We start from the raw sequence: 11,649 nt of genomic DNA on the forward strand, positions 1-11,649 counted from the left end.
GGGGGTGGGTGGGTGCAGGTGGGGGTAGGGAGGATGAATGTGGGGTGAGGTGGAGAGGGGAGGGTATGGGGGTGGAGGGGGATTAAAGCAGGGTGGGGGTTAGAAAAAATAAAATAAAATTAGAGGGTGGGTGAATTGGAGGTAGGGGTGGAGTGAGTAGAATAAAAAATTACTTAAAAACCTTAAAATTATAAATTCATTTTTCAATTCTTCAATCAATGTGGATGAAATATGGGTAAACTCATATCCAATCCGTCCATTAATTACCCAAACAATATTTACCCATATAGAATATGGGCGGATTGGATAATTACCCATTTTTGTTCAAACCATTTTAAATCCATCCAAATCCAACCATTTGCCACCTGTAAATTGCATGAAATGTTGTCTATTCCATGAGGTATGATATTGCTATTGTGCATTGATTTTTGGACACCGTGATGAGACATTTGATGTTTATGATAGCGAGGTCATTATTGGTGAGTGCTATTATGTCGAGATCATTTCTGGCTAGTGAATTAATATAAAGTCGATGGAAAATGGTTTCGGCTTGTGAATTGATACAAAATCGATGGGAAATGATTTCGGCTAGTGAATGATATAAAGTCGATGGAAAATAGTTTTGGCTAGTGAAATGATATAAAGTCGATGGGAAATTGTTCCGGCAAGTTGATGAGTCGGGAATTTTGACTCATTTAAGGATTATTATTCAATGAATTAGTATCCTTAATGCCTATTTTTTGTTCATAATTGATGTTAATGTGTTTATATGCAGCAATGAAGGCTTAAGAATAAGGCAAGAACATTATGATGCGAAAAGGAGTGAAAAAGTTGAAAAAGCTGAAGAAAAGAGAAGCTGGAGCTCGAAAAATCCATTCGGTGATTCGCCGAGTGAGCCTCCAGCTCTCCAAACCTTCCACCGAAGTAGCCCATGGATCAAGCCAACTCGGCGAGTAAATATACACTTCGGTAATACGCCGATGGAACAGCGATCGTGATCGAACTCGCCAAATCTTCTAGAAAAATTGGACGCAGGAGTCAAGCCAAAAGGCGAGAAGATGTGCATTTCGGCGGATCACTGAGTCGTTCGGTGATCCCGACTAATGTCACCAATCAGACTTCGTGTTGAGTTTTTGGGAAGTTTTTGGAAACATATAAATTCATTTTTTTAAAAGAGAAAAGAAGTTCACACAGAATGTATTACCCAGTTTTGAGAGCTTTTTACATATTTTTACATTATTCAATACTCTTGGAGAGGATTTGAGCTTGGAATTGAGGTTTTAGGATTCGAGTCTTAATTTTGGCATTGTGCATTGCAGATTGTTAACAATTAATAGCTGAATTTATTATTATTTTGAAATGAGTTCAATTGTTTATTCATGTTTTTTATTGATAAACTAAATTTGCAAATTTGGTTCTAGCTTAGCTCTCTATGCTTGCTTGAGTAAGATGCATAGAGTAGAATGAATGACTGATAGTTGTATTGATTTGCATCTTCACAACCCAGCTTGACAAAGTGGGTTTAATTAAGGAATTGGATTGCTTTGTATGCTAAGCTTGTCAAGGCTCAGAAGAACTTTCTTGAAACATGATAGTTGATTCAGAAATGGCTATCGTAATTACAACCTATACTACCCATTGAGATTCAACAACTTAAAGCAATTAATAATTACCCATTAAGCAAAATTAGTATTCGATTACTCACAATCCTAAGGTCCTATCTCTAATCATTTCAATCCCGTGTTAATTATTTTTTGTTAGTAATTGGTTAATAAATTTCTCCCTCTTTGATATTGATAATTGAAACTCCTCGATTTATTTTATGTTGTGAACCCTTTTTCATCTACGAAAGATTAGAACACTTCTTTACTTTTTACTTGAATTTTTTACCGTATCACTCATTGTAGGATCGACCCCAACTAATCATTTGGTTTATACTTGTTAGCGGCCGCCTACACTTTGAATCGGAACAAGTGTAGTTGAGCATTATCAAAAATGGTTCCGCTGCCGGGGAGTGGTGTTTAGAATTCTTTTATTGAAGTGTTTTTGTGAACTAATTTTATAGTAGTAGAATTTTCTTATTAGTGTTTTTGTCGATTACTCTAAAAAGGTGGAGAGCTGAGTTTGAATGGGAGCAATGTAAGTCAACTTGGGAACAATGATGACATCGAAAACTTGCATGATGTCAATGTGGATCAGCTGGGAAGAGCCAGTGTTATTCGATTACCTCAAATTGTGGGCAATGCAGTGTTTGATATGAACTACACTATGTTGCAGTTGTTGCATATGAAAGGTCTCTTTGGGGGCCTTTCTCATGAAGACCCCCATGATCACATCTAGAATTTTGTGGATGTGTGTGGACCGTTCTCCTTCAATAATATCTTTATGATTGTCCAAAAACAACGAAACTAAATGCCGACTCCGAAAGCTTTCGGACCGAGGATATGCTTGCCCACATCTTAAACTAAGTTGAAGGATTAGATAAAGTGCTCAAGGAGATAAAGGATGATTTCTCGTCTTTGAATCATACATTGACCTCTCACTCGGTTTCCATATAACAACTTGAGACTCAAATGAGTCAAATTTTGGTCAAATTAAATTCAACACCAAAAGGGGGTCTTCTCTAGTGATACTTTAGCCAATCCGAAGAATGATAGTGTCCAATGCATGATTATTTTGAACCGTAGTGGAAAGGTTGTGGGTAGTTATGTGCCTAATGATGATAAGGCAAGTTCAAGTAAAGGGAAGGATGTTGCTCTTGATAGTGATGGACTTGCCAATGAATTGAACAACGAAGAGTCCAATGAGGTTGATGATGCATCGAAGGATGTTGTCTCTGGTGATGCTAGAAAGTCTAGTTTGGGGGATGCTCCTCCTTCGGTACCTACAAAGACGTTATCTAAAAATCCACCATTTTCTCAAAGATTGAAGAAGAGGGATGAACAAGCGAAGTTTCAAAAATTTCTCTTTGTTTTGAAAACTCTATCTATCAATCTTCATAGGTAGAGGCGTTGTTAGAGATGCCAGGTTATGCGAATTTTTATGAAAGAGATGGTTCCCAAAAAGAGGAGTATGGATTTTGAAACGATTGAGGTATCCCATATTTTTAGCGCCATTATGACGAGCAACGTGGTTGTCAAGAAAGATGACCCGGGGGCATTTACCATTCCATGCACTACAGAGATATTTCAATTTGCTAAAACATTGCGTGATTTCAGGGCAAGTATCAATTTGATGCCCTATGCCATTTTCAAACAACTTGGACTAGGTGAGCCTTAGTCAACAACTATGTGTCTCCTCATTGCCGACCGATCTATCAAGCATCCTATGGGTATTCTTTATGATATTTTGGTGAAGATGGACAAGTTTATATTTCTGGCCGACTTTGTGATTCTTTATTACGAGATTGATGTTGAGGTTCTTATTATTTTTGGTAGGCCATTCTTGGCGACTGGAAGAGCTTTTGTTGATGTAGAAAGTGGCGAGTTGAAATTTTGGGTAAATGACGAGGAAGTTACTTACAATGTGTATAAATCGATCAAGCAACCAAGTGACATCCATGTGGTATCTGTCATTGACGTGATTGATCAAGCGGTTGCTAGTGTGTGTGAAGTTTCTTGTGTGGGTGAGTCTTTAGCCGCCATTCTTTTGAATTATTTTTCATTTTAAAATTAACCTTGTTGATAAATAGTTGAACAAATTTCTAACAAATCTTTGAGGAATGATTTTATACTCCTTCCGTCCCAAATTAATAATTACCTTATCGTAAAAAAGATGTAACTCTAAAAATTTACGATTAAAGTTAGCAGTTGTATTCAACTATATCCTTTATGACATGGTATTTGATTAAAAAAAAAGAAATCAATCTAATCCACGCCACCTCAAAGGCATAAATTTATTGAATAAAAACGTAAAATAAAAATCTAATTTTATTAAGAAAGAATAATTTGATAAATTATATGTTATATTTATTATATCTCTTAATAAAGAAAAAAAAATTAATAAAATACTTAATATGAATATTATTAATTGACCTTTTCAATGAGTGTGCCTTATAAGAATTGGAGGGAGTTAAAAAAAATTATCATAAGCGGAGCACCTTAGGTGAAGGGTGGTTCGATAGATATCCTTCGTCAAAAAATTATCTTACCTATAATAAGTGTAAATTTAATTTTGCAAACATTTAATACTACGAAAAAATTATTCACACCCTTCATTCAGTCACTAAATCTTATGATCTTAAATATGTCAGATAGGATGTTGAATACAAATAGTAAGTAAATATAAAAAGTGGTGTACATTCTTTTTTAATCGACTAAAAATAAAAGTAAAACAAATAAATTTAAATAGAATTATAATGAAATACGTGTATGACTATGTGCACTTGCCGACTTGCGTGTATCCGACCTCAACAATACACCTAAGCTTTGTTCTTTGTAAAATGATAGCAATTGTTTGAGTAGTGGTTTACGCAGAAATTTTCGTAAGCAATGTTACTTTTAAAATGAAAAATAATATATAATAATCTAACACCATTTTAAGAATATAAAATATAAATAAACCACAATTCATATATACTATAATATCTTTTCTAAAAAAAGAAAATAATATATATTTTCCGATGAGTTTTCTTTTTATGCAATATATTCAAAATAACCTTATTAATTATGTAGTACTAAATATCTGTTCATACAAAGCACTAAATAATCAGTAAACTATTACAAAAAAAAAAAAAATTACTAATAAAAAAAAGGTCAAAGAGAAAAGCACATAAAAATGAGGTTGTGGAGGCTTGAACGCGCAACATAGACTGTGTAAGCTATGCACAACTATGGGTCAAGGAGTGTCATTTATGTGTTATATCTTCTATGTTTGGTTTTGTTTTTTTAATTGTAGCTACCTATTTAGTAAATATTCCGATGAAGCCTTGTCACTTAATACCCTTAAACCTTCCTAAATCCACCCATGTGTCTAAGTATATTTCATATCATAATTGACATTTGATATTTAAATCTCATTTACTTGTTATTAATAAAAGTATGCAAGTTTAATGATTCTATGTTCCAAAAAAAATAAATGCATTTCTTAACAGGTTTACTAAAAATTAGACAGTATGAATGTAAAAAGGATAAAGACAAGTAGCCTTTTCTCATGAAGTTATCACTATAAATTTATGGCACCATTTAAATATATTTTTTTCTTTAAATATTCGTACTTAAAATTTACTATGTTGATTACATTATAAATTATTACTATAAATATAAAATATTTAATATTTAATATTTCACATAACATATTACTTAGAAAATTTTATTATAATATTTGAGTATGACAATTATAGAGGGGTAATTTTATAAAGAGCGCGCTGCTATAATAGATGCCATTGTTGGTACAGAGAGAATGTTTTTATAAAGAAGTAAAATATATGCCAAAGGAATTGATTCCGAAAAAAATCAAATCATTATAATATAACATTCTCATAACAAAAGATTCTTGTAGTGAGGTTTTTTGTACTATGATACTAATGCCACAATCCAAAATCGAATGTGAAGGCACCAGTTTTATCCTACCAAGACAGGTGAGCCTAAACCTAAATCAAAAGGTAGATGAAAAAGCTTAAACAAAATAAGGAATTGCACATATCATAAATATGCAGAATCATAATAACTCAAAAATGCCTCCAAAATCTGGTGTCATGTGTACACGCCTCTGAGTATTATGATAGATTCAAGAGATACAAGTCTGAATGTCTTTGTATCTAGAACAGAACAAGGATATAATGAAAGAGTAAGTGATGTCCCTGAGATGACAAGCAACTACCTCACAAATTTCCAAAAGTAAGCCTCAGACGAAGATGAGAAGGTGATCAAGAAGATTAGGGCTCATAACCTGCACAAGTGTAGAAGAAAGGGAGTGAGTACCAAACAACAACGACACTCAACAAGCATCCTTACTAACCCTAAGTAAAGTATACAGAACACAAGTACTCTTAAAACTTCAACTGAAACTCCACAAAACTACAACCTTCACAGAATCAGACTAGCCCAATCTAACGGTTCACAAGTTATGTAGCACACAACATGTATAACAATTTTGACTATTCCATTGCATCTGGGATGATTTTAGGCCTAGGTGAGGTCTTGATCGATTTTTCAGAGGTTTCGAGGACAATTTGGTATTTTTGAGCCTTAAGTTAGTTAATGTGACTTTCACATATTTCGGGTTAAGGAGACATCAAATCTGTATTTCAACAGTTTCATTGAGTCTGGAACGTCGAATTTTATGTGTAGCATATTTGGTTTGTGTATTCGAGGTTTCAAATGAATTCTAAGGCTCTTTTCAGGAAATTTGTACCTTGTATGATTATTGTTGGTTTTTTGTTTTTGTACCTCGTATTTTGGTCATCACGATTGCGAGACCCTCTTTTGCGATCGCGTAAAGTCATTTTTTATGAGTCGCGATTGTGTGTAGTCCGTTGCAATTGCGCATGCTTATTTTCCATGGTCATCATAATCGTGTGAAGTCATGTTGCAATCGCGATGGTCAATATAAGTAGATTGACCACTTTACTGATCGTGCTCGCATAACTTGAGGTCGAGATCACGATCACTATGAGCAATTGAGACCTGGGTAGAATGTCTTCTCAAAATTGGGGTTTCAACCCCATTTCATCATTTTCATGATTTGTAAGCTTGGAATGGGCAATTTTAAAGAGCGTTTTCAAGTTTTATCGATTGGGTAACGATTTCTAACTTCCTATATTTTTTACCCAATAGTTATTTCCTAATATTGATGATTGAACTTGAGTATTGAACGCCGCTGAGGAGGTAAGGCAATTCTTAACAAATAGTTGATGGAATGGCCAGTATGGCCGCCGACCAGCCTTCTTCTGGTGCTGGTCTGGCATTACCTTTACTTTCCAATGCTTCATTTCCCATTCTTCAGCATTCCAATGCATCGAAAATTGTCCCTACTAATTTGCCTATTGATAGTATAGGTAAGAAATTTGGCACAAAAAAGATAACAATTTTCTATGATTCTAAAAGCTAAAATCGATGTAGAAAAGCTTCATAGTTGTGTTGAACCAATCCCCATAAAGAAAATCCAGTACAAGAAGGAATACCTAGAGTGGTATTAACTGAAAAGGAGGTGGATAGAATGAATATTATAGAAAACCTTCAATACGCAGTTGTTGGAAAATTCTCCTATGGGTGGCCTGAAATAGAAGAATTAAGAATCAAAATCCCAAAACATTGCAATATTAAAGGAGAATGTCATATTGGATTGCTAAGAAGCAGACATATTCTAATAAGATTTAATTGTCAGGAGGATTTCATTAATATGATGTCTAAACCTAATTACTATAGAGTGGCTAAGGATGGTTATTCTTATATGATGAGACCTATCATTTATGATGCAAAATTCAACACACAAGAAGAGACAACACATGCGATGGCATGGATTTCCTTTCCGGATTCAAAGCCAACATACTTTGTTAAGGAATCTATATTCTCACTGGTATCAGGAGTTGGGAAGCCAGTACATCTTGATATGACTACTATAAACAAAACTCGACCTAGTTGTGCAAGAGTCAAGGTACAAGTGGATTTGCTTGCTGAACTACCTAAATTTGTTGAATTGGAAGTGTGAATGAAAATACAAAGATCTCTAGCGTGTAAAGGATTAGAATCCAGTATGATATTCTTCCAAAATATTGCAAAGAATGTAAATTACAGGGACACATTGAAGCTACTTGCAGGGTTCTTCACTCTGAACTTCGTAAAGTTAATCCAATTACTGAGGAGGCAAATGGCTTGAAACACTCCGGAAACTAGTAGGCTAAACTAGAGCTTAACATGAGGGTTAGAGTCGTAAACATACTTCCTCGTACCTAAAAATATAGGGTTTTCTGTTAGAAATTCAAGGGTACGACCCCCAAGTACCAACCATGGGTCCTTGAGGAGAACCCTTAGAAGGTTGCCTGGCAGTGACCCACAGAGGGGTCTCACGCTTCGTAGGTCAGCACACTCCCCGTGGGTGAGGGGTCGTGGGTCAAGGCCTGCAAAACAAGCCACAGAACCTCAACCCATGGTTCAACAGCACGCCACATGGGTCCATCCACGGACCGTGGTCGTGGGGTCATGGGTGAGGCCTAAAACTGCCTTTTGGAAGTTACACTTAGAGGAATTTTGGGGATTCCCAGTTTTAATTAATATTAAGTGACGTCATTTTACACTAAATTAGACTAACTATATAAGGGTTTTAAGTCACCAAATTAAGTCATCCAAGCCATTATTCTAAAATCCCAAAAGAACTCATCCTCTCCAAAAATTCTCTCTCTAGAACTTCAAAGAAGAAGAAGAAGGAAGTTGGAGCTAGGGTTTGAAGGAGCAAGGTTTTCTACTCAAATTATTTGGAGATTCATATCTAAGGTATGGTAGCTCTTAATCCATGGATAGAATTCATCCATGGAGTCCCTTCAAAACACAATTTCAAAGATAGAAATTCCCCAAAAGTTAGGGTTTGACTCCAAGTCATGGATTCCTTTCAAAAACGATTCTAATGATTTAATTACTTTATATTATAATTTAATTAATGATTTATTATGGTTTTATGTTGAAATTCCCCAAGAATACATGAAATCCCCATATTCCCAATTAATGACCTTGTGATGTGGGTGAATTGATGAAAGGACAATATTATGAGATTGTGCTTGTAGTAATTGAGCTATTTGAATTATGTTATCATCCATGTATAATATAGTAATTCTATAAGTGTCGATGGATTATGATCTATGGTCCTTAAAGGGCAATGTATGAGAATTATGTATGATTATGAGGTTTATGCATATGCTTTAAGAACACTTTGAGAGTAAAGTGAATATGATTATGATCTAGTTGTTGTGTTGTTGGAAGGTTATCCTCATGTACACACTTATGTATGAATATGATATGATGTGAAAGGTTTTCTCACAATATAAAGATTCCAGGGTTGAAAGTCTATTCTCACCTATTGAATCTATGAGCTATAGTATGAATTATGTTGGATTGAGTGTCAAGACATTCTTCCATGAATATGAACTTAAGTCAAGACTTAATATGTAATCCATGGGAATTAATGTTTAGCACCGAGTGGATATTAGTATGAGATGGAAACTTTTACACTAGTTGAGTCCGGCTTTCCAAATGGGTTCCCTCTACCATAGTTGAGTTCGGCTTCCCAAAGTATGTATCTCATGAGATGGAAACCTTCTACCTTAGTTGAGTCCGGGTTTCTAGTAGCAATCTCCTTATTCCATAAATTGTGTACCTCATAGGTTATTTAGCTAGTGGATCCACCTAAGCTAAGACTATGGTTCTACCTTAGGCAAGTAGGACAACCCCTTTTCGATGTGGGGTAGACACCGGATTCCATTGTAAGTTCACATGGTCTATGTCGGTTAAGGCTTATTCCCCATAATGACAATAGTATGAACAAAAAGATGAATCATGAACTATAGTTACTCAAGAAGCCTTACTTAGTATGGGTGAGATTATGGGATCTTCTTCATGCATTGCACAAGTATGCTTTGAGGGTATGTATGATATGTTTCTCTTTTGGTATGATGATCTATGAGTTAATTATGCTTATGACTTATGTTTTTCCATTATCTTCAAAATTATGCTTTAACTTAGTAAATTGCATGCATTCAACTAAAATATCCCTTTTAGCATTTTTTTTTTCATGATTTTATGCATGGCTATCATACGTAGTGCATTTTTGTACTAACTCATATTTTCCTACATTTTCCCCAAGTGTAGGGTTCGGTTCTCAAGGTGGTCGTCATTGTGGCTAAAGATTGGAATCGCTCATTTTTCCTAGCTTGTTGGTGAGTCCTCATGAGTCGAGGATGGATGTTTTCACTTAGTAGTTTAATTCTTGTATTTCTTCTTTCGGATTATGTTGTATGGGCTGTGACCCTATTTGATTCAAGTATTGTAATAGCTGGCTATATTAAGAAAAGTCTAGACTTTCACTTTCCTTTATGAAAATTGTGGACTTGAAATGTGTTTTTACTATTTATTATTCTATGCTTATGTTATGATATGCTAGATGGCTTACATGGTGCCTTTCGGGGTTCTATGTGCCTTGTTACATCTAGGGGGTACCCCTAGGTCATGACAAACTTTGTAATCAGAGCACAAACTTCGATCTCGCATTGGTGCGTGAAAGAGAGTGATATGAGTGGGTGATTAGTTCGATGTTTGCAATTTATTTATTCCTAATTGTAAATCTAGGGTAGTGGGTTGGGTTAAAAGTCACATTAATGAGATCGAAAGGAGATTTCATGAACTAGTGTTATGATATCGAAAGAAGATTAACATTATTGAAGATGACTGAGTCTATCAATGATTATTTAGTTTTATTGAGCGATTTAATACAACCCCTAGTGATATCAATGTTCAATCCCCACACCCCTAGAGTCAATTAATTTCGTGAACGTTTGCTTGCTTTAATATTGATAAAATTGTGCACCTGAAATTGTGTTGTTAAATTTTTTGGAATCATCCACTCATTTGTCATGTTTACTACATTAAGATTTTTGTGATTTAATTCACTAATTGAATCCTTAACCTTGCACCATACCTTGTAGGATTTGACCCCGACTCTTAGTTGAGTATTTTTATTGACGACGACCGCCTACTCTTTTAATTATATTTGAGGAGAAGTTTGAGCATTGTCAAGGTCAACCCTCATTAACCCTTTGCGAACATAGGGACCTCCCCCACGAGTGCGAAGGCCAAAGTCCCCAACCATCTACGATCAGGCAAGACTCCCGCAAACGTGGAGATCAACACTCCAACCCTCCCCAATCGCGGTCAAGTGATAATGCTCAAATGTACCCTCTAAAACTAATTAAAAGAAACATCGGTCGTAGTCAATAAAAATATCCGACTAAGAATCAAGGTCAAATCCCACAGAGAATGGTATATCGTCAAGAATTCTATCAATAAATTTGGATTGTAAAATCATTTCATTTGTTATAGTAAAAGCAAGTGGGTGGAGGATTTCACCAATTTAATAAAATGATTTGGTTATCAAATGTCACAATTAAACTAAGATTTCGGAGAATTCAAGAATTAACAAGCAATCTAGGGGTGCGTGGATTAGAAATCAATGTCACATATGGGTAATTGTGCAGCTTTGTAGTGATGAACACTCATGAGTAGGCTAGGTCATCTTCAATGACTCTAATCTTCCTTCGATGTCATAGCATCTTTTCATATAATATTCTTTTAGTCTCATCGATATGTCAATCTCAACAACCCAATACCTTACGCTATTCTCTCTTTCGATGTAGTAATAGGGTAAATATATCCAATCCATAACCTCTATTTTCAAGCAAGTTACAAACGTCACACCTAAATTGCTAGTATCGAACTAATTGTTGACACCCAATTTTGGCCCTCCCCAGATAATAATTAATTTTCGAGCTTCTTGATTTTTTGAACGATTTAGAATAATTAGCTTTATATAAGTCAAATTAGTTTCAAGGTTATTTTAAGTAACTTCAATCGATCTTTACAATATTTTGAATAATAACTATATTTCATATAATTACATATGTATTTAGTATATCTTACAAATATTTTGAAAATCGTAGCAAGA

The sequence above is a fragment of the Solanum tuberosum genome, unplaced genomic scaffold (genome assembly GCF_000226075.1).
Source record: "Solanum tuberosum cultivar DM 1-3 516 R44 unplaced genomic scaffold, SolTub_3.0 scf00001, whole genome shotgun sequence".
Lineage (NCBI taxonomy): Eukaryota > Viridiplantae > Streptophyta > Magnoliopsida > Solanales > Solanaceae > Solanum > Solanum tuberosum.